At 56.6% G+C, this 21,972-nt stretch overlaps 1 long non-coding RNA gene across 1 annotated transcript; it reads left to right on the top strand.

The window, feature by feature from the left end:
• Positions 1-848: 848 nt before the first annotated feature.
• On the top strand, positions 849-2,133 carry LOC147583386 (uncharacterized). Its single transcript, XR_015248161.1, has 2 exons — positions 849-1,363; positions 1,927-2,133. It is a non-coding gene; the product is annotated as an uncharacterized LOC147583386 (long non-coding RNA).
• The last annotated feature ends 19,839 nt before the right edge of the window (positions 2,134-21,972 follow it).

The following is a 21,972-nucleotide window of genomic DNA, read 5'->3' as shown; positions in this document are numbered from 1 at the left end:
GACTGGAAAGGCAGTTTCCAGACCCCCCGGGGGGAGGAGGGAGCAGGGAGGAGGGTGGGGGGGAAAGGGCAGGTGGGGCGGGGGGGGGGGGGCGGCGATGTTGGTCTCAAAGGGAGCAAGCTTCCTGCTACAAGACGAGTACATCCTCGGGACCTAAGGCACAGAATGGTGCATAGAGTTAATAATTCTGTGTTGTGTACTTGAAAGTTGCTATGAGGCTAGATCTTAAAATTCTGCACCATAAAAAAAATTGTAACTCTGTGAGGTGACGGGTCACTTCACAATGTGTAGCGTCCACGTATGGTAAAGTGAATGTCCTACACATACGTACAGTACACCATGTATCAGCATTGTTACATTGTGTAACTTACACAGTGTTACGTGTGGATGGTATCTCCCTAAATCTGGAAAAATACCAGAATAATTGGCTGCAGGAGGGGTCAAAGCAGGAGGGATGAGATGGTGGAGGGCCAGGCTGCTGATTTTATGCATGAACCTCATAAAGCTGTTTAAAAATTTTTTAATGTTTATTTATTTTTGAGAGAGAGAGAGAGAGAGAGAGAGAGAGAGAGAGACAGAGCATGAGCGGGGGAGGGGCAGAGAGAGAGGGAGACACAGAATCCGAAGCAGGCTCCAGGCTCCGAGCTGTCAGCACACAGCCTGACACGGGGCTCGAACTCACAAACTATGAGATCATGACCTGAGCCGAAGTTGGACGCTCAACTGACTGAGCCCCCCAGGCACCCCTGATTAAGCTATTTAAACAGGGCACGAACACCTCATGTGTGTGGTTTGTGTGCCCTGGGGCTTCTGCGATGGTGAATGTGTGAGGCTTGTGAGGCATCTGGCCTGAGACCCCCACCCTGGCCGGCCAGCCAGACCACGGCGGTCAGGACTGTCCTGGTGGGCACGTGCTTGTTACACCTGTCCAACGGGGACCTGCCCGGGGCTACGTCGTTGCTGGAGCCCTGGGGACACCAGGCCAGGTGTGGACGGCTGCGGCAGATGAAAGGCTGGGCCTCCCTGCCTCCCACTTGGGCCCACCCCGTTCCAGAATCCCTGAACTGCGAACACAAGGATGGGCTTTGCCTTGGAGTCACATCTATAAAGATTTTTGGGAAAAAACCCAGCACGTTTATTGGCAAGTTCCCACCATTCAGGGAAGGCCGGCTGGCACGGGACGTGGCTGGAAAATGACACGTTTGTGAAATGTCTCCCATATGAGACCCTGCTGTCCAGGAACACTGCATCTTCTGGGAAGGCCCAAAGCCAACGTAGCCGGATGGTGTTCTTCTCTGCCCTTTGTCACGTCTGGATTGCTTGTGTGGGGTGACCAGCCGGCCCAGACACGTCCCCAGTGACGGTGAGCAGAAAGCCGGGTGGACCCACGACCTTTAGGCAACCCTCCCCCCCCCACCACTTCGCCCCCAGTGCAGGGCTTGGGGAGGGTTTCAAAGCCGCTTGGGGTCTGAGTTCTGAGTCGTCTCTGTGCCTCCCAGGGACCCCCACTCCCCGCAGGGCCAGCCCCTCCGCCTGCTCAGAGCTCCGTTTGGGGGGCAGTGGTGTTTCTCAGGTATTGAGGCCTGTCTGAATCCCCTGCTCCCATTCTGGGAGCAGGAATCCCAGCGGCATCCTTATAGATCGGGGTGGGAGCCCTGGGGTCTGAGAGGTCCGTGGGCTCTGGGCCGGCGACAGCAGGACCGCTCAGGACCCCACGGAGGGAGGCATCGGGGCATGGAGGGCCTCCAGGGGGCCTGGGAATGCACCCGGCTGCCAGCTCCCCCGGAAGCCGTGTCTGCACCGGCTCTGGGCACAGAACATCCGAAAAAGGCCCTTAGAGCTTATGGCGTGACGTGAAGACACATAGCACATCAGTGCGGGCCCACACTGAAGAGGAAGAATAACACACAGAGCCACGGCCACCAGGTCAAGAAATCGGGTTTCCAGTTCCTTGGGACCTGGGCGCTGCTCCCTATGGCTTCCCGTCCCTCCCCCAGAAGTGAGCACAGATCGCAGACCACGGAGGACACGGGGAGAACGTGCCGTCCACTCGCCCAGCAGAGGTCCCGCAGGGAGGCCTGCATCTCGGGCTTCAGCCCCTGGGATGGTGAGGAGTAAACTCACGTTTCTAGAGCCGCCTGGTTTGTGGTATTTTTTCGCAGCCCCTGAAGACTCAGTCAGGGGCTGGGTGGGGGGCAGGGCAGGCCCGCCTCACCTCTGCCTTGCAGGGTCCCTGGGGACAAGCCACCACCTCTCTGGTTTTCCTCCTTCGGCCCGACGACGGGACAAGTGCCCCGGGAAAGACCCGTAGCTGGTCTCTTCAAGAGCAGTGGGGTCCCGTCCAGTGGTCTGGAGGCCCCGTCACTGGCTGGCCCCTGCCCCTCCGTGGCCCATGACTTCATGGGACACGTACCGAGCCACACAGGTGATAATTGATGCAGAAGCTTCAATACCATTTGAAAGAAAGAGTCCATGAACAAAGCAGTGGGCATGACTGTAGACGGGGTGGGCAGAGGCGTGTTCTCCCTGAGCGCTGGCCTCTGCAGCAGAACAAGGACCCGGGTCCAATGGGCCACTGTCGCTCACAAGTAGGACGACTCCAGGACAGCTCAGGCACAAAGTGAACGCGTCTGGGGGATTCTGGACTCCTGAGTCCTCCCTTTTGTCTCCTCCTGGCCTGTTTTCTGGCCGTGAGTGATGCTCACACAACATGCTTGGGAGACACCAGGATTGGGGGCTGGGGGGCCGCTTTCAGGTCCTGTGAGGGGGCTCCCGGCAGGGAGAAAGCGGGGTGACCTGGGGGCCGGGAGAGGTTAGGGAAGGAGGGACAGGGATGTGGGGAGGGGGCGGAGGGGGCAGGGATCTTGGCCGCTTCTCTAGCCGGAAATGAAAAGGTTTCCAATAACAAAGCCACCAGAGGAGAAACGTGGGACCCGGGCTTCCTGGAACATAATAATAGCACGTCCTTCCTGCGTTCTGGGAATGGTGCCCGAGTGCCTGGCATCCTGTGATCCCCTCGTGACCCTCGGGGTCCACTCCGCTTTTACTGCAACTTTACAGATGAGGAAACTGAGGCCCCGGTGTGGTGAGGTAACGTTCCCGAGGCCACATGGCTGGCTAATGGTGGAGACAAGATTAAACCCTGGTTTATCTGACCTCAGTGCCCTGGACCATCCCTCTACTGACTTGGGCACAAGAGAGTCACCAAAGCCTCCTCACAGAGGGAGGCAGCGACTGGCCCTCCCGGTCACCGGGTGGTGACCATCTCACCGTGGGGCATCCTGGAGTTGTCGAGGCTCCTTGGAGCATAGGCTCGTCCGCTCACTCTAACCTGGTCCTAGACGTTACACGAGTCTCAGGGGATGCTGGGAACAGGGGAGCAGTGGACTTGGGGCCGTCCCCGGCACCCTGGCTGGTCATTGCCCCACTCTGTGCCTGATGCTCTTTTATTTATGATAGGTCCTCTGCCCTCATCTTACAGGCACACTGGGTCGGCTCTCGGGCGCCAATCTGCCTTCAGGAGACTCTGCACCAGGGGACGCGGAGCTCTCATGGAGGGAACACTCCCACCCCAGCTGGCCGGCCGCGAGGGACGGTGCCCGAGCCACCAGCAGCCGGGCATCCACCGTGGCTCCAGATCCGCCCACTTGTGGCCCAGAGACAGGGTTTACAAAGAGTTGCTAGAGAGGAGGTCTGTGCCTCTGCATCCCAAAACCCAAACGGTCACAGCCGCCGGCCTGCAGGGTTTTAGTGTCTTCTGGGTGGATCAGGGTTCTGGTGGGGAGGCGTCAGCCTCTCTTTAGAGACCTCTGAGGACCTCATTTACTGTCGCCTGGGTCTGGGCAGGTGTGACTTGGAAATTCGCAAGGACCTTCCTGAGGATGTGCGCACGTGGAGACTGACCAGCCAATTCCCAGACCCTTGGTCTTTCCTGAAGCTGATCTACCCGGGAGGGTTGGTGAAGGGATAAAGGGTTTCCGTCCTTCTCTTTTACAAACTCTGTCCTCCCACTTCGCTCCCAACCTCTTATCTGTCCCATGTGCGGGCGCCCCGGGGTCTCGTGTGCATCTGGGAAGGGGCGTGACGCGACAGCTGGGAGGCTCCTCCCTTCGTGTGTCAAAGATTTGAAGTGTTTGCTTTCAACTCAGGAGAAAAAGAACTAACTGGGATTTCTCCGGAAGGGCCCATGGGTGAAGGATTCCCTTCATTCTTGTGTGTGGAGACGTGTTTTCCTGTGGCCTTGATACTCAAGGGACCGCTTGGCTGGACATAAATTCTCACCTGTGCTCCCGCCCCCTCAGTTTTGGAGAAATTCGACTCTGTGGTTGTCTCGTTTAGTCTGGCCATGGTTGAAAGGCTTAATCTAATTCTTTGCCTTTTTAATTTCTTTTGTTAAAAACATGTTTATTTTTGAGAGAGAGAGAGAGAGAGAGAGAGACAGAGCATGAGTGGGGGAGGGGCAGAGACAGAGGAAGACACACAATCCGAAGCAGGCTCCAGGCTAGCTGTCAGCACAGAGCCTGACGTGGGGCTCGAACCCATGAACTGCCAGATCATGACCTGAGCTGAAGTCGGATGCTCAACCGACTGAGCCACCCAGGTGCTCTGAGATTTGGGCTGGGTTTTCATGATGCTTCAGATGCTTTTTGGGTGGTAGTATGTAATTCCGTTTCGAGTGTAGACATGCCGTTGGCTTCCGTCTTCTTCCCGCCTCCTCCGAGGTCGGGCGGACTCTCTTCCCTCCATTTGTGTGCGTTCATTTCCTGCCGCCCGGCCGCCTTCTCTGTGCGTTTCATCTCCTTGTTTATTCCGCACGAAGTTTGCAGTTAGACCTGGCCTTTCCTGCGCGTCTGGGGACTACAGTCCTTTGGTGGGAGTTTGCTTTGGGGGAAGGGGGTGTGGACCCCCTGTGGGTCACCTGCACACACTACTCCTCTCCTTGCTCAAAGTCCAGCGGACCTTCTCCTTCCCATGAGGCCTTTGGGAGGGGCTTCCTTCAAATCCTGCTTTCCCCGTGCGATGCTGGCCCTGGACCACCTTCAGAATCCGAGGGTTTTCTGGCCGCTGAGTCTGTTTTCCCGCGGCTGTGGGTCTGGCCCGTAGCCTCGCTGGGGGCGTATCACGTCTCCTCTTCTTACAGGCGTTTTGCAGTCCTGTTGACTTATTTTTATTTTTTTAATTTTTTAATTTATTTTAATTTATTTTTTTTCAACGTTTTTTATTTATTTTTGGGACAGAGAGAGACAGAGCATGAACAGGGGAGGGGCAGAGAGAGAGGGAGACACAGAATCGGAAACAGGCTCCAGGCCCCGAGCCATCAGCCCAGAGCCTGACGCGGGGCTCGAACTCAGGGACCGCGAGATCGTGACCTGGCTGAAGTCGGACGCTTAACCGACTGCGCCACCCAGGCGCCCCGACTTATTTTTAATTAATTACTCATTTCTATTTTAATTCCGATATAGTTAGCATTTTGCAGTTTTGACCTGCTTTTTCCCAAGTAACACTGAGGGTTTTGCACAGAAATGTCATGGCTACTTTGGATCATTTGAGGAGGAGAGAGTTGAATCCTGTGTCTGGAGATATTTGACACCCTTCTTTCTTTTATGGCCAAACCACTCAGGCCAACAGATCAGCAAAACTATAGAAGATTTGAACAGTAGCATCTGTCATCGTCACCTCATTGGTATCCTCAGAGCTGCGAACGTGGAAACGGACACTCAGAAGGGCATGTGGCACCTTCCAGAACATGGACTCCCTACCTGAACGTAAAAACAAGCTCAATAAAATTCAAAAGTTTACAATCATACTTAGTGCACTCCTCTCCTCTGATGAAATTATACCAGAAACCAGTAAGAGATCTAGAAACCCCCCAAGATATTTGGACATTAAACAAAACTCTTTTAAAGAATCCATGGGTCAGAGAAAAAAAATCCCCGGGGAATTCTTAGGAAATGTCTCATCCTAACAAAAACACATTGGTGTTTGTGCAGCACCCCAGAACAGCGTTGAGTGAGCATTCGTAGCCTTGAGCGCTTACGTCAGAAAGGAAGCACAATTTGAAATTATTGATATGTTCTGGGGTGCCTGGGTGGCTCAGTCGGTTGAACGTCTGACTTCGGCTCAGGTCATGATCTCATGGTCCATGAGTTTGAGCCCTGTGTCGGGCTCTGTGCTGACAGCTCAGAGCCTGGAGCCTGGAGCCTGCTTCAGATTCTGTGTCTCCCTCTCTCTCTCTGCACCTCCCCTGCTCATGCTCTTTCAATAATAAATAAATGTTAAAAAATTATCGATATGTTCCATCTGAAGATGCTAGGGAAAAAGGCAAATTAAACCCAAAAATAAGGTGAAGGAAGGAAATACTAAAGACAAGAATGGGAATCAGGGTAACAGAAAGCACATGGCTGGTAGATGAATCCGGAGAACCAAGACCTAGCCATCAGAAGAAATCAGTAAAATTTGCAAAATCCTAGCGAGGCCGATGGAGAAGGAAAGAAGGAATCTACAAATTATTGGTGTCAAGGAGGGCCATCACAGTAAATCCTATAGACGTTAGAAGGGTAATAAAGAAATATTAGGAGCAAATTTATGCCAGTAAGTTTGACAACTTAGATCCAAGAACAAATTCTTTGAAACACTAGGCACAAGAAGTAACAGTAGATCTGAATAGGTCTGTAGCTGCTCAAGAAATTGAATATATTTTTTTAAGTTTGTTTGTTTGTTTATGTAAGTAATCTCTACACCCAACGTGGGGTTTGAACTCATGTCCCTGAGATTGAGAGTCACATTCTTCTCTGGCGAGGCCAGCCAGGCACCCCGAAACTGAATTATTTTTTTACTTGATGTTTATGCATTTATTTATTTTGAGAGAGAGAGAGAGAGAGAGCATGAACAGGGGAGGGGCAGAGAGAGAGGAAGAGAGAGGGAGAGAGAGAGAATCCCAAGCAGTCAGCACAGAACCCGAGTCGGAGCTTCAACTCATGAATTGTTGACATAATGAGCTGAGCTGAAATCAAGTCAGATACTCTGCTGACTGAGCCACCCAGGCACCCTTCTGAAATTAAATTCTTAATAAAAAACCTTCTTAGAAAGAAAAACTCTAGAACCTGATGGCTTCATTGGTAAATCCTGTCAAATGCGTGAGGTAGGACTACTACTAACAGTAGTCTTAAACTAGTAAAATGGAGAGTAAGGACTGCTACCCGACTCCTCTCACTGGACAGCAGAGCTCTGATACAGAACAAGGGAAGTAAAAGAAAATTATACACCATTATCCCTCATAAACATAGATGCAGAAGTTGTTAGCAATGCTTGGCAAATCGAATCCAGCTGTAGAGCAAGGATAACACATCCTAACCAGGTGGGTTTGATTGCAGGAATGCAAGGTTGGTTTTACATTAAAAAATGAGCAGGGGTGCTTGGGGGGCTCAGTCGGTTAAATGTTTGACTTCAACTCAGGTCATGATCTCACGGTTTGTGGGTTCGAGCCCTGCATCAGGCTCTGTGCTGAGAGCTCAGAGCCTGGAGCCTGCTTCGGATTCTGTGTCTCCCTCTCTCTGCCCCTCCCCTGCTCACGCTCTGTCTCTCTCAAAAATAAACAATAAAAAAAATGAGCAGAGATCACCACATTCTCAGAATGAAGGAGAGAACTCATGTGGATGTGGAAAACAAAACTCGGCAGCAATGTGTGGAAAGCCCAGCAAGCTGGGAGGAGGGAGGAGCTTCCGGGCAGTGGAAGCAGGAGGCATGGTTTCCAGGGCATCAGGGGCGAGAGGTCCCGAGAGCGCCCACCCAGTGGAGCCATCCCTGGGGCAGCTGCTCCTGGACACTGGCTGGGACTGTGGTCCCTCCTTCCCTGGACTTGGCCTTGCACCTTTCCTTCCACTGGGCGTTCCCCTTGGGGTGGGTGTTCACTTCAGGTTGGGGAATCTGAATTATTAGCAGACCCGTTTCTCGTGCAAAGCAACCCTCCCCAGGGCCCCGGCTCAGGCACCTGTCACTCAACTACCAAGGGCGAAGCCAGAACCCACTGTGAGGAGCTTCCGGAAGAAGGGAAAAGACACATTATTTTTGTATTTCCGGGAACTAGTACATGACACAACACGTGCTGGACGAGGTTCCCTGTTTGTATCTCTAGCTCCCAGGCAGGGCTCTCTCTGCCTCAGAGACAAGAAAACTGGGGCCCAGACAGACTGGGGTTTTGCTCGTGGTGCCCCGTCGTTCAGGGCAGGACTCCTTCCAGAAAGAGACAAAGCATCTCATTTAAAGTCCTCTCGGGTGGCTGTTTTCAACATCTGAATTTCTGGGGTTTAATTCAGAGGAGAAGATTCGTGTCTGTTGCCAGTTCAAAGGCGGACGCCCGGGCTTCCAAGGTGGTGGGCCCTCCGTGCCCAGGGAGGGTGTGACCACACCCATAGGACAGGGAGCGCAGGGCACAGCCGGCTGCCTGCCCTCTGTCCCCAGTCCGTCCCGCTGCCTCTCACCCCAAGCTGACTTCCTAAGTTGTCTGAGAAGATAAGACCAGCCGGGATCCATCTGAAAGGCCACTGGCTGCTTTCCCATGGCCGTCAAAGAACCCCGAAAAGTTGGGGCTGGCTGGGTGTTTTGGTGAACGCTGGTTGAATAAACCCCGTCCCAGAAGCCATGGATGGGGAGATGGAAATTGGGTCCAGGGAGGGCCAGGGATTTGCCAAGGCCACGTCTTCAAGTCCGTTGTTTTTATAAAGTCCTGCCTGTGGGATAAGAAAAGCATGATCTGAAGTAGCTCTCGAGGAAAAGCCATTTGATCATATTATGCGTCTCAGGATGTTGGCTCATCTGTGGCTCAGAGGGGTCGGGAGCTCCAGGCTGTGCTGCACGAGCTGGTGGCCACATCCTCCCCGTGGAAGGGACGGACTTTCCCGGCTCATGGGGCGTCGTGACACCACAGATGCTGATGTCCCGGGAGGTGCCGTGAGCGTGGGGGTGTGTGCAGGGCCATTGTCGCCAGACGGGCGCCTGTGACAGCGCCTCCCGGACCCTACTGTGACGCACATTTCTATGGGACAGACTGTTGCTTTTCTTTTCTGCAAACAGAGACTGGCTGACCCTATGTGAAAGCAGGTGCACCACAAGGCGGGGGCGGGACTCCTGCCTGGACCCTTGCCTGTCCCGCCCCCCTCAACTACTGTGTCGTGCAACCAGGGGAGCTCAGAAGGGCACATCCTCCCTTCATGCCCAGGGTCACACCCTGTCACCCGGGTCACCCTCACACCTGAGGTCACCCCCACACTAAGGTGACCAGTCCTCTGGCCGGCTCACGTTGCTGTCTCCTGGCCACATCTATGGCCCCGGTGACTGCAGGAGGGCAGGGGACTGTGGGGGCTGCCTGTGCGCTGCCAGGAAATGTGTGGTTCCCGAGGAAAGTCCCGGGGCTCTCAGGCGCCCTGCCTGTCTTGACCTCAGGAAGTCCTGGGGCCGAAGGATGGATGTCACTGGACGCCATGCTGCGTCACACTGGACACACCCGCCTCCCGTCCTGACCACCCCCCAGCACTCCTGTCATGCTCCTACAGCAGGTGGCTCCAGCGGGCAGGGTGTCCTGGGGGGGGTCCCAGGGAGGGACGGGGGGGGGGGGGGGGAAGGGGCGTGGCCGGGGGCGTGGCAGGGCGGCATTCGTGCGGCGCCCTCCAGCCCCCAATGGCGGCCCCTCCCAGTGCACTGTGGACTCGAGCAGACCCCGACATCCCGGGTCCCCCAGAGGCTCTGGTCTGCCCTCCACGCGTGCTAAGCGCCCGTGACGACCCTCAGCTGGCTGACATTTCCACATGATAAATGGTGTCAGTTCTGATTCTGCCGAACACGCGCCAAGACCTGCACGTGAGGTTGGTGACAAGCAGGGGGTCTTTCAGCCTAGCACGTGGGCCCCCAGACAGCCCCGGACCCCTCTTGCCCGTGGGCACAGGGCTGCGTGCTGAAGTCGGGGGGTTCGGTGGGTGTGGGTGGGGGGCTGACGACTGTTCCAGGGACTGGGACACGATCCTGGCTGCAGCGCCCCCAGTTTGGAGGACTGGATGGTCACACGGTGAGTGGAAATCTCCCTCCCTCAGGTCAGAGCTTGGGGGACAGCCCGCTGCAGCGTGTGCACCTGGGTGGCCCTGTGGTTTTACGCCTGGTGCCCCCGTGTCCTCCTTTCCACCAGGAGGCCCCCGGTATCCTGACCGTATGTCCCTGAACGTACAGCAGGTCAGGTGGCCATGCTTTTCTTTCAATTGGTGGCAGGTAGCTAATGTTCCCACACAAATGGCATATGATTTTAGCCAAAAGCCAATCCACCAGTTTTTCTGGCTGCTTGAGAGCAGAGGTACAATTTCCTCAGCTTTGGAAGGCGCCGGTCAAAAAGCATGTAATCCAGCGGGGAGACCGGCTGTCCAGTCCAGTGTCCTCTGGTGTGCGGGCCGCCCCGAGCCCCGTCCTGCTCCGCCCGGCTCCCCGCACCCCTAGGAGCCCTCCTGGCCCGACTCCCAGGGCTCTGCCGTCTGCCGTGTTCCGGGCCCATCAGCCACCTGACCGCCCGGCATCACTGCCCGCCTGCAGCTTCCCCGGGGCCTGTAGAGCAGAGGCTGTGCTGAACCCAGCGCCTGGCCATGCGGGGACACCCTCGTGGAGGCCCCCGGAGCCCGCCCCGCCCCTCCAGGAGCCTCTCCAGACAAGAGGGGCTGCCTGGCCCAGCACCCTTCAGGTGCGCCCAGCACCCTTCAGGTGCGCCCAACACGAACGAGTTTTCTCTGCAGACATACAAGCCTGATTCTGGCCCCGCAGAGATGACCACTGCCTTCGGCCACAGCGGCGCTCAGCGCATACGGAGGGCCTGGCTGGTGTGCACTGGCCTCTTCAAGTAGACAGCTGACCCCAAACTTGGGCTGGAAATGCACGGGTCCACTTAGGCATACAGTACACACTGCAGGTGTATCTCTTCTTCCTCACGAATACGGCATGTGGTTCGTATAACTTACAAAATGTGTTAACGGGCTGTAAGGCTTCCGGTCAACTGGGGGCTGTCGGTAGCTAAGTTTTCGGGAGTCAAAAGTTGGATGTGAGGGGCACCTGGGTGGCTTGGTCGGTTAAGCGTCTGACTTCGGCTCAGGTCATGATCTCGCGGTTTGTGAGTTCGAGCCCTGCGTCGGGCTCTGTGCTGACAGCTCAGAGCCTGGAGCCTGCTTCGGATTCTGTGTCTCCCTCTCTCTCTGCCCCTCCCTTGTTCATGCTCTGTCTCTCTCTGTCTCAAAAATAAATATAAACGTTAAAAAAAAAAGTTAGATGTGAATTTTTGACCATGTGGAGGGGGTTGGTGCCCAACACCCACATTGTTCAAGGGTCACCCGTGTGCCCAGGCGTCCTCACTCCATTTACACCTGGGCTGCCCGCTGTGGAAGCTGAGCTGTCCTTCCTGGGACCTCCGCACCTGTGTGCCCCAGAGCCGAGAGCTGTTCACTTGGTGGACAGACGGTGAGGACACAGGGCCTAGGCACGTGTCAAGTGTGTCGGGGATGGGGGCAGGCCTCCTGTCTGAAAGTGTGGGGAAGCCCATTCATTCATTCATTCATTCATCCATTCGTGCCTGCTGGGAGGTGGGTACCAGCAGCACTGAGGGAGAGACGAGGGGCCTTGATCCTGGGCTCCAGCGACGCCCACACGTAGGCTGAGCCTGTTCTGTGCACGACCGGAGAGGCCTCAGTCAGGACAGAAGGACAGCTCATGGGCTCACCCCCCATCCCTCTCACATCCCATCACTCTTGGCTCTGGGCTGGACTCAGTAAAAAACCTCTAAGTCCCACCCTGGGGAACCCGGGCTGCCTCAGGGTCTGGGGGCTTGGTTTCTGCTCTGCAGACGCCCTGCCCTGGGGCCTGGGCCGGGGGGTTCAGGCTCTGCAGATGAGAAGGTCTGATGGTGTCTCTCTGGAGCCAGACCTGGTCTGCATCAGCAAACAGAAGGTGGCAATTGACCAAATTGTTCAGATAATGAGAGCAAAAACATCCTTGTTCCCCAAGCTTTAAAAATATCCTGGAAATGGGGCTTTGGATGTCAGTAGACAGAGAGAAAGCTGTCTGTTCAGGGGTGGCAGTGGGGCTGCTGGTGTTTAATGCTGGCCTGGGGGTGGATAGCAGTGATCAGGGGCTTGAAGTGCAGGGAGGAGTCAGGAGCCCATCCAGGGACCACACAGCATGGGGGAGGGGTCAGGAGCTGGTCCAGGAGCCACACAGCATGGGGGAAGGGTCAGGAGCAGGTCCAGGGGCCACACAGCATGGGGGAGGGATCAGGAGCTGGTCCAGCAGCCACACAGCATGGGGGAGGGATCGGGAGCAGGTCCAGGGGACACACGAGATCTTGGCTTCCGGGCCACGGTGGGGCCTCTATACCAGTGGCATCCCAGGAAGGGGGGGGTGGGTCGCACACACACCTGGACCTGCGTCTTTTCCTAGGAGATCTGGCTCAGCAGACCTTCACCCAAGTGTCAGTATCCAGGCTCTGTTCAAGGTGCTCCCGGCGGCGAGAGAGTCTGGGGGTGGGCATTTGCATCTGGACATATGGGTACCCCAAATAAAGTTGGGGTTCCTTAGACAAAGGAATGGGGTTTGGTGCCTGCCAGCAAGGGTAGGAAGCGGGCGAGTCAGGATTCCCCAGGCTGGGTGGCCAGAGGGTAGGAAGGGGTGTCCTCCCAGGGGCTGGAGACTGTGCTCAGGGTAGAGGAGCCCCTAGAGACACCCCAAGAGAGCCCTCAGTGGCAGCTGGGAAGGTCACTTGGTCCTGACGAGGCTCCAGCCCCAGCCTGGGCTTCACCCCACCTGCTCTTGAGCTAGTCACCATGGACAGACGGTGTCCCCTGGGCTGTCCCTGGGCTTTCACCGCCTGGCCCCTCTTGGGGAGGCCCCTCATCATCTGAGACCCCGAGGGGCCCTGCGGGGCCATGTCCTCGAAGAAAGCCTCTGTTCTCTGTGATGTTTTGTTGGATCTTGTCCAACCTCACGGTGCAGATAACCTCACAACGTCCTTGGCCAAATCCACGGCTCAGGAAAGTTTCCCCCAAGAGGAGGAAACCCTGAAGCCCGAGGGCTGTTTTCCAAGTTTGGAGAAAGTTTTCCTTAAAGACTCCTCAGACTTAGTCCCTGGAGGCCTCGCCTGCAAACCAGCGTGTGACTCAGTCTCATCTTGCCGAGGAAATCAGACGTGGTACCATTGCTGCCCTGCGTCCTCTGTCAGCGCGCGGCTGCCACGGCCCTGGGGAGGGGCTCCCCACGCCATCCTCCCGCAGCTCGCAGAGAACGCCCGCCAATTTGGCGCCCGCAGCTCTGCTTGGGTGAAGGGTGAGCGCCAGCACAGCCCGGCCCTGCTCTCCACTCTGCCCCCCGACGTCACACAGGTGCCCCTGTGGAGGCTCCAGGGTCCAGAAAACTTGTTTTTAGCTTCACTAATTCACTCCCCTCCACCAGCTCCACACTGTTTGTGTCTGCCAGGTTCTCCGAGGGGACTGGGGCCTGTCCCCGATGTCCCTGCCTGTGAGACGGACTTTCCTCACCCCCTGAGGCCGGCCCCGAAGGCCCTGAGCATGGCTGCTGGCCTCACAGGGACGGGGTGGGCCTGCACGGCGCTCTGATGGTGGGCACTGGTGCTGGGGCGTCCCCCCAGACCCATGACACGGCCTTATGCCGAGGGAGGCTGCTGAGGAGGCTTTGTTAGGTCATCCTGGAGATGTGGCCCCTAACCCGGTGCCTGGTGTCCTCGGACAAGAGGGGATCTGGGCGCAGGGAAGGCCGCGTGAAGACGGGGTGTCAGGGTGAGGTCGCCACCTGCCACAGGTGGGTGACCCCCAGAAGCGGGGACAGGCCGGGACGATCTACTGCCCACCAGGCGCCCAGGCGTCCAGCCCCCAGGCCACAGTTCCAGCTGCAGGGTCCGCGACACTGCGGACAGTCACGGCCCCACTACACCTGCACAGTGGCCTTAAGCTTGTCAGCCCGCAAGGCACCCCCACACACGAGTTACCATCCTGGCGCAAAGTCGAAAAAGAGCAAATTTGTTTTTAGATGGACAAGCGTTCCCGATATTTTTTCCTCCCTCTGTGCAGATTTTTCATGGCTTGGAAAATTCCCAGGTAATCAAAGATCATTCACTATTCAAGGACTTAGAGCCAGTCAGGCTCCGTGGAAATGATACTTCAGCCGACCTTGGTCCCTGGCTCACCGCTGGCATCACCACCTCTGGCCGCCGCCCAGGTCCCGCCACCTTTCCCTGACCTGGGTATGACCGTCTCCTGAAAGGTCTCCCTGCTTCTGCCAGATGCCCTTTGACCTGACTCATTGGAATAAATGCCTCACGGTCTTCCTGACCTCATCCACTCTCTCCTGGCTCCCATCATGCAGGCCACATGTGCTTCTGGTTATTCTTGGACAGCCCACGCTGGCTGCAACCCCAGGGCCTTTGCACTTGCTCCCATCCTAGATACCTGCCCTTTTCTGGGTCGGTGATGGTGGAAATCCTTACTAGCTCTGTGGGAGGACAGGCCGTGGGGGTAACAGGAAAGACCAGAAACAAAAATACATTAATTAACATAACAAAAAGTGCATTGTATGTATGCATTTATAAGCAGACCAGATTCTTACTTATTTTGGGATGTTAAGGTTTGTGGAAAACCGCAAGTAACGTTCATGCGATTTGCCACTAACATAGATTCCAGAATTTAAAAGCGCAAATATTGGTATAATAAGAATAAGTCTAGGGTGGGTGAAAGTTCTACTGGTCTTGGTGGTCACAATGCGGACTGTCCTGCCTTGTGGATGGGGGTGGGCATGGAGGGGACACGTGGGTGCTGGAGAGCCTGGCCCGAGGTGGGGTCCGTGGCCCTACAGCGAAAGCCAGCATAGGCGAGGGGACTCAGAACCCTTTCCCGCTACCGGACACACACCCGGTATGGGCTTCTCTGTCCCTCCTGAGTCTGCGCGTCCCCCCACACGGAGCCGCCCAGATTCGTGGGCGCGAGTCCATGAGCTGGACAAAAATGACCAGGCCCTTCTTCTGGGAAGTGTTTTATACAGTTTTACATCTGCCACGAAGGCACAGGAGACCCTCCTGCTATGTGGAACCCTGGAAACGGGGGCCAGTTTGTAGCCTGAGGGGCCCTGTCTTTGAAGGTCTGGCTGTGACGTGCTGTTTTGCTTGGATGTCCTCTTTGACCTTGGGTGCATAAGAGGTGAAGTTTCTGACCACTTCTTTCCAGTCTGAGTTGTTTTGGGGTGGGGTGTGGGGATGGGGGGGTTGGCCAGACCCTATTGTTTTCCAGGGACAGTTCTGACATGCTCGGCGATACCCCTGGGACAAGGCTGCCCAGTGGGGGGTGGGGGCGGGTCTGGAGTTGGTGTCAGGGCTGCAGATGCCCCCTTCCTGCTGGCTGCAGCCCGGAGCCCCGCGTCCGGGGACCAGCCCTCCCAGCCCCTCTGAATGTGGCCTGGTGGGTGGTCCCTGCGCCCTTTGGACCTTTCTGTCCCCTTCCCCCAGGGGCTCCGTGAGTTGCCCTAGTTAGTGTCACTGCACCCACAGTGCACCCACTTGGCTGTACCCTCCAGCCTCTTCTGTCCCAGACCATGCTGGTGCCCTCTGGTGCCACACATGGGAACGGCCACGCCCAGAGTCAGTTGGGCTCCTTGACCTTCGGAAATATCTCCGAAAGGAGTGGGGGGGGGGGGGGTGCTGGAAGAGGCTCTGTGCAGCCATGGGAGGACGTGTGCACTGAGGAGTCTGCAGAGTGGGGGTGCCTGTGTGTGGACGTGGGACCCTGGAAATTCCAAGCAGGACTGGAAGCAGAATGCAGCTGGTGGCCCCATGGCCGGAAGGTGGGGTCCGGCCCCCTCACCACATGGGGGGGAAGCTGAATCCCCCAGGTCAGGTCGGGGAGGCAGCTCAGGGGCTGAGCCTCGGGCAGAGATGTGGCCTGGTCCCGGGGCATCCAAGGGGTGGGATTCTTGCATCCATGGGGTGAGGAGAGTGGGTCAGCCGCAGACTGTGGGGACCCAGGAGACACAGTGCTGTGGGGTCTGGAGCCACCTGCTGCCACGCGCCTGGAGGCAGGCTGCAGCGGCTACTGAATTGGCGATGCCGAGGTCACCTTGGAGAGCACCATTTCTTAGAGATATAATCGCTCTGAATGACCCACTTGCTTTTGGAGATTTAGTCCAGCCTCTTCCCGTCTTATTGTTAGTATCTGCCAGTGTCCTGGGGACTGTTCCTCTGAAGATCGGTCCTCAGGGAAGCTGGGTTCCATGGACACCATCATTTCCATGAGTGGCCTCCCTCGGCGTCTCTGACCTCACCTCAAGGTCTCCATGAGGACACGGGGTCGTTGTGACCCAGCTGCTTCTCCGCACAGTGAGACCCCTGGGGCTTTGAGTTGGCAGGTCCTGGGGCTGCACAGGTGTGGGGAGCTGGGGGCACCGTGTGCCGGTCGGTGACCTCGGGGTTAGGGACAGGCCTGCTGAGTGGGCGGTTGCGGCTGGCTGGCGTTGGGCCCCAGTGTGAGCTTGTGCTCACACTGTTGTCCTGAAGGACGGAGGACGGTTGTCCTGGAGGACAGAGGACAGGAATGGGCAGAACCGATTGTCCAGGAGGACAGGGAACACCATGCATGCATGGGACCCGGGAGACAGGAAGCAAAGCCATCTAAAGTAGCTGCCTCGAGTGTGGCCTGGCCCTGCCCTGTTGGCCTTGGGGGCCGGTGTCACCTAACTGAGACTTGGGAAGCTGCCAAAGGCCACAGCCCAGGGCAGGGTTTCGACTCTGTTTCTTCCCACCCGGTGCTCTCCATGGCTCCATGTGGTCCCGAAGCATGTGATCCCCAGGAGCCACACGTGTGGACGGTGGACCTCAGTGACAGTGGTGACCTGGGCAGGGGACATCGGACTATGACAGTGGTGACCTGGGCGGTGGACATTGGTTGGTGACAGCGGTGACCTAGATGGTGGACCTCGGACGGTGACGGCAGTGACCTGGGCGATGGACATTGGATGGTGACGGCGGTGACCTGAGCGGTAGACCTCGGATGATGATAGCAGTGACCTGGGTGGTGAACATTGGATGGTGACAGTGGTGACCTGGGCAGTGGATGTTGGACGGTGACAACAGTGACCCGGATGGTGGACCTCAGACGGTGACGGCGGTGACCTGGGTGGTGGACATTGGACGGTACTGTGGTGACCTGGGCGGTGGACATTGGTCGGTGACAGCGGTGACCTGGATGGTGGACCTCGGACAGTGACGGCAGTGACCTGGGCAGTGGACGTTGGATGGTGACACTGGTGACCTGGGCGGTGGATCTCAGATGATGATGGCAGTGACCTGGGTGGTGAACGCAGGACGGTGATAGTGGTGACCTGGGCAGTGGACCTCAAATGATGATGGCGGTGACCTGGGTGGTGAACATTGGATGGTGACAGTGGTGACCTGGGCAGTGGACGTTGGACGGTGACAGCAGTGACCTGGGTGGTGAACATTGGTTGGTGACAGCAGTGACCTGGGCGGTGGACGTTGGACGGTGACAGCGGTGACCTGGACGGTGGGCCTCGGATGATGATGGCAGTGACCTGGGTGGTGGACATAGGACGGTGACAGCGGTGACCTGGGCGATGGACACTGGACAGTGACAGCGGTGACCTGGGCGGTGGACCTTGGACGGTGATGGCAGCGACCTGGGCGGTGGATGTTGGATGGTGACAGCGGTGACCTGGGCAGTGGACCTCGGATGGTGACAGCAGTGACCTGGGCGGTGGACCTTGGACGGTGATGGCAGTGACCTGGGCAGTGGACGTTGGATGGTGACAGTGGTGACCTGGGTGGTGGACGCTGGATGGTGACAGCGGTGACCTGGGCGGTGGACCTCGGATGGTGACGGTGGTGACCTGGGCGGTGGACGTTGGTCAGTGACGGCGGTGACCAGAGCTCTCTGGTGGCTCCAGGCTAGTGCCTCAGTGGACCCGCTGGAAATGCTGACACGGCACCAAGAACAGCACTGATGGCATTGCTTTCAGGTCATTTTCCTTCAGAGAGAATGAGAGCCCCATGTGGGCAGCAGTCTGAGGGCGTCTTCGTCCCCTGAGAGTCCACGGTCACCAGAGCTGTCTTTACGGTGTGCAGAGCACACAAGACTGTTTCTTTGCATGAACGTGAGGATCTCTGTTCACTAAAAAGAAACTTCTATGGTTTAATAATGTCACTTATGTGGTTTCCCAGTGGCCTCGACGAGACGTTTGATGTGGGGATGGGATTCTTTTTTTTTTTTTTATTTATTTAAAAAAAAAATTTTTTTTTTAACATTTATTTATTTTTGAGACAGAGAGAGACAGAGCATGAACAGGGGAGGGTCAGAGAGAGGGAGACACAGAATCTGAAACAGGCTCCAGGCTCTGAGCTGTCAGCACAGAGCCCGACGCGGGGCTCGAACTCACGGACTGCGAGATCATGACCTGAGCCGAAGTCGGCCGCTTAACCGACTGAGCCACCCAGGCGCCCCGGACGGGATTCTTTATGTTGGGCTGAATCCCGAGACTATCATCTCCTTCTTGTTCTTTCGGGATGGATGGAGGACAGGAGAGCCTCTGGGTGCTTACCTGGGGGGCCAGGGACTGGGGGCTGGGGGCTGGGGGTGGGGGGCTGGGGTCTTCCTCCCAACAGCTGGTTGTGAACAGGCGCATTATTACTGCAGACCCTGAGATCCAGGCCACCATCTGAGTCCTAAGTTTGCCACTTTGCAGACACAGGCCTGGTCACCTTGGGATGATAAAGACGGTGATGGTGGTGACATCTGCTCACTGTGGGAACACGGGATGGCTGATCAGGCAAGGGGCTGGCCCATCAATCATTACAGGGTCACCGTGTGGCTTCCTGGACCATCACAGGAGGTGGCAGGCTGGCCTCCTGAAGGCTGACATGTAGACAGCGGCTGTCTGGTGGGCAGACTGTGTAGACAAGGGCTCCGGGCGGCTGCCACAGGCTGTGGGCCAAGGGTCAAGCTGCTGTGTGTTTCTTGACCAGCCTCCCTGGTTCTTCTGATGAATCAGAAACCAGGCTTTAGCCCCTGGTGATGGCGGGAGGCACTTCAGAGACCTCTGCCCAGGATGACGTGGGAGGTGACCGATACTGGCTAACAAGGCTTCCCCGAAAATGTCAAATCCATAGGCTCCGGGACACGGGGACCCTTACGTGAGCCTGAGCATGCACATGAGTTTGCTTCTGGCCATGTTCTGGGGGACAGGAGTCCACGGCCACCAGATGGGGGACAGCTGCTTTCAAGCACCTGCCTCCGGGAGCTGGCCTGGTATCCATGGCTAAGCCTGGGGTTCCCCGGTCAGACATAAACAATCCCACCAAAAATCAGCATCCATCAGGGCCCCTCCGTGACCTGGACGGACCCACAGAAACAAGACCACTGAAGAGTCGTGTCTGGCCTCAGGGAAAACATGAGCCAAACATGCGCCGAAGCCTGGCTCATGGGAGAGACTGGGTGCGTTCAGCCTCCCACCCGAAGTCTGTTGTCAGAGGGACAGCCCCAGAGGAGGGAGGTGGATGTGCGGACATCTACATCCCTGTCTCTCTGTTGGAGGACAGGTTGTCGGGGGCCCCAGCACGCGGCTGGAGACCACAGGTTCGGTGGAGGTGGTGTGGGTTCAGAGGGCTCGGCAGGCATGTGTGTGAGGAGGGGGCCTTTGGGGACGGGAGGGGCTGTAGGGTGGAGGATCCCGCAGAGCCGTGGACCCCATGGTGGCGTGCAGCTGGCCAGGATGGGCAGGGACGCAGCCGTGGACCCCCTGCAGACACAGACCAGCTCAAGGGACCCACAACGCGAGGGGGCTGGTCTCCGTGTTGAGGATACGTGGGGGACGACCAAATGGTCCCGTGTCCTGAGACTGTCATGGGAAGAAACGCTAATGTCTCGTTTTTAATTTCACGAACACACGGTTTCCTAGAGGAGGCTCAGTCCCCAGTGTTTTCAGAAGAGTTTGAACATTGTAAGGTTTAAAACATAAGATTCTCACCATCATTAAAAAATGGGCAGTACCTGAGCAGAGGGCTTTCCAGATAAGACATCCAGGTGACCAGCAGACGAGGAGCCCAATGCCACCTGCCATGGAAGAAACAGAAACCAAAGCCACAGCGAGCTGTCACTTCGCACCTGCTGGACGGCAGGACGCAGGGAGAAGCTAGCCGGCGCTCAGCTCCGACCTGAGCTTTCTGGAGCAGCGTCTCGATTCGTCAGGTTCAGCCGGTGTTTACTGAGCCCCCGTGGCATGAATATTAAAAAAAGATGAAAATGAAAACGTCCTGGGGATTAAGGTCTTGTTTGCCTGAAGGAAACCGCAGCATACTTTTTGTGGGGCTAGTTATTGCTCTGTTTTTCATCGTGACTTTGTTTATTCTGTTTTCTTCCCTGAGGCAAAAGGAGAGACACAGATAGAAAGACAGACGGACACAGAGGCCCAGAGAGACCCAGAGAGAGACAGAGATGAACACATACAGATACACAGACAGACAGAGACAGATACACAGAGACACAGAGAGAGGCAGACACACTCTCAGAGACACAGAAAGACAGAGACGGACGCACAGAGATGCAGAGAGAGACCCAGAGAGAGACACACAGAGAGAGCTCCAGGTGGAGTGAGCCGTCCTGAGGTTCCAGATTCTCCATGTCCCTCCTTGGTTCCTGCGGGGGGGGGGGTGTCTCAGGGCCCCCACCTCTGTCACCTGGCCACCTAGAGCATTGGGGCAGGACCGTGGCCAACAGGTGCCCAGGCCACCACCTCCCTGAGCAGCAGAGTTGAAATCCCAGTGTCTTGGAAGGCCGCACCCCAGAAACAACTCTCAGCCAGGGAGAAAGCGTTGGCTGTTGTTCAGGACCCCCTTTCCACTCCTGCCCCCCAATTCGTGCCATTTTTTTCCAGAGGAAACAAGCCAAATCCTCAGCATCCCTTCCTAGAGGCAAACTGGACCATTACAGTGTCACCTCTTCTAGAGAGAACTTTCTGGAGCCAAGTATGTGTTGCATGGAGTAGCCAACTACATACAGCAAGCCGGATCCTGTCCTTCCTTATGACAGAGGAGCCTGGCCCACCTCCGAGAGCCGCGGTCAGACAGCGTCCCTTCCATCTCTGTCCTTTGGGCTGGACCTGGAAGTGGCCACACCGTGACTCTGCCCCCTCCCCCTTCCAGCCGGAGCCCCGCTGGCCTCCACGGAAAGCGTCTCCTGGATGCCTGGGGCTTTGGCCCTTCTGGAACACCCCCCGCACCCCCAGCTCGGTGTGTTTCCAGATGGGGGCGAGTCTGGGGTGGATGGGACTGCCACCAGCCCTCGGGGTCTGGCCCGGACCTCGCGGTGAGCGTTCTGCACTTGCTGTTTTCTCTTCTTCTTGTTTGGATAAGAGGCCTCCTCATGGGTGGAGGAGGTCTCTCGCTGTGGTTCTGACTGGCACTTCCCTGATGATTCTTGTCTTTTCACGCGCCTGTTGGAAGGAAAAGGATACATTTTGAGGGAGCCTTTTAGAAAGACTTTTTGGAGTAAGTGGCACTTGAACTGACAAAGAAAACAGAGAAGACACAAACTATCCAGTGGAGTATCCCTCAGGCCCTCAGACACCGAAGGGATAAGAAGGGAAGGAATGGGATACACAACTCGACACACAGAAATTTCAAACTCAGGTGCGGCTGGGGGGCTCAGTGGGTTCAGCGTCCGACTCTTGACTTCAGCTCAGGTCATGATCCCACGGTTCGTGAGTTCGAGCCCCGAGTCAGGCTCTGCACTGACAGTGCGGAGGCTGCTTGGGGTTCTCTCTCTCTGCCCGGCCCCAGCTTGTACACACTCTCTCTCTTAAAATAAACAAATTAAAAAAAACTTAAAAGAATATCAAACTTAGATGATGCTAGTTCCTGGAAAAGCACAGTTACCGCCTCTCCCC

Source organism: Puma concolor, chromosome A2, assembly GCF_028749965.1.
Source record: "Puma concolor isolate L17-30 chromosome A2, mPumCon1.1.hap2, whole genome shotgun sequence".
Lineage (NCBI taxonomy): Eukaryota > Metazoa > Chordata > Mammalia > Carnivora > Felidae > Puma > Puma concolor.
Note: the sequence above shows the minus strand (reverse complement) of the source record. Positions and strands in the feature narration are given on the sequence as shown.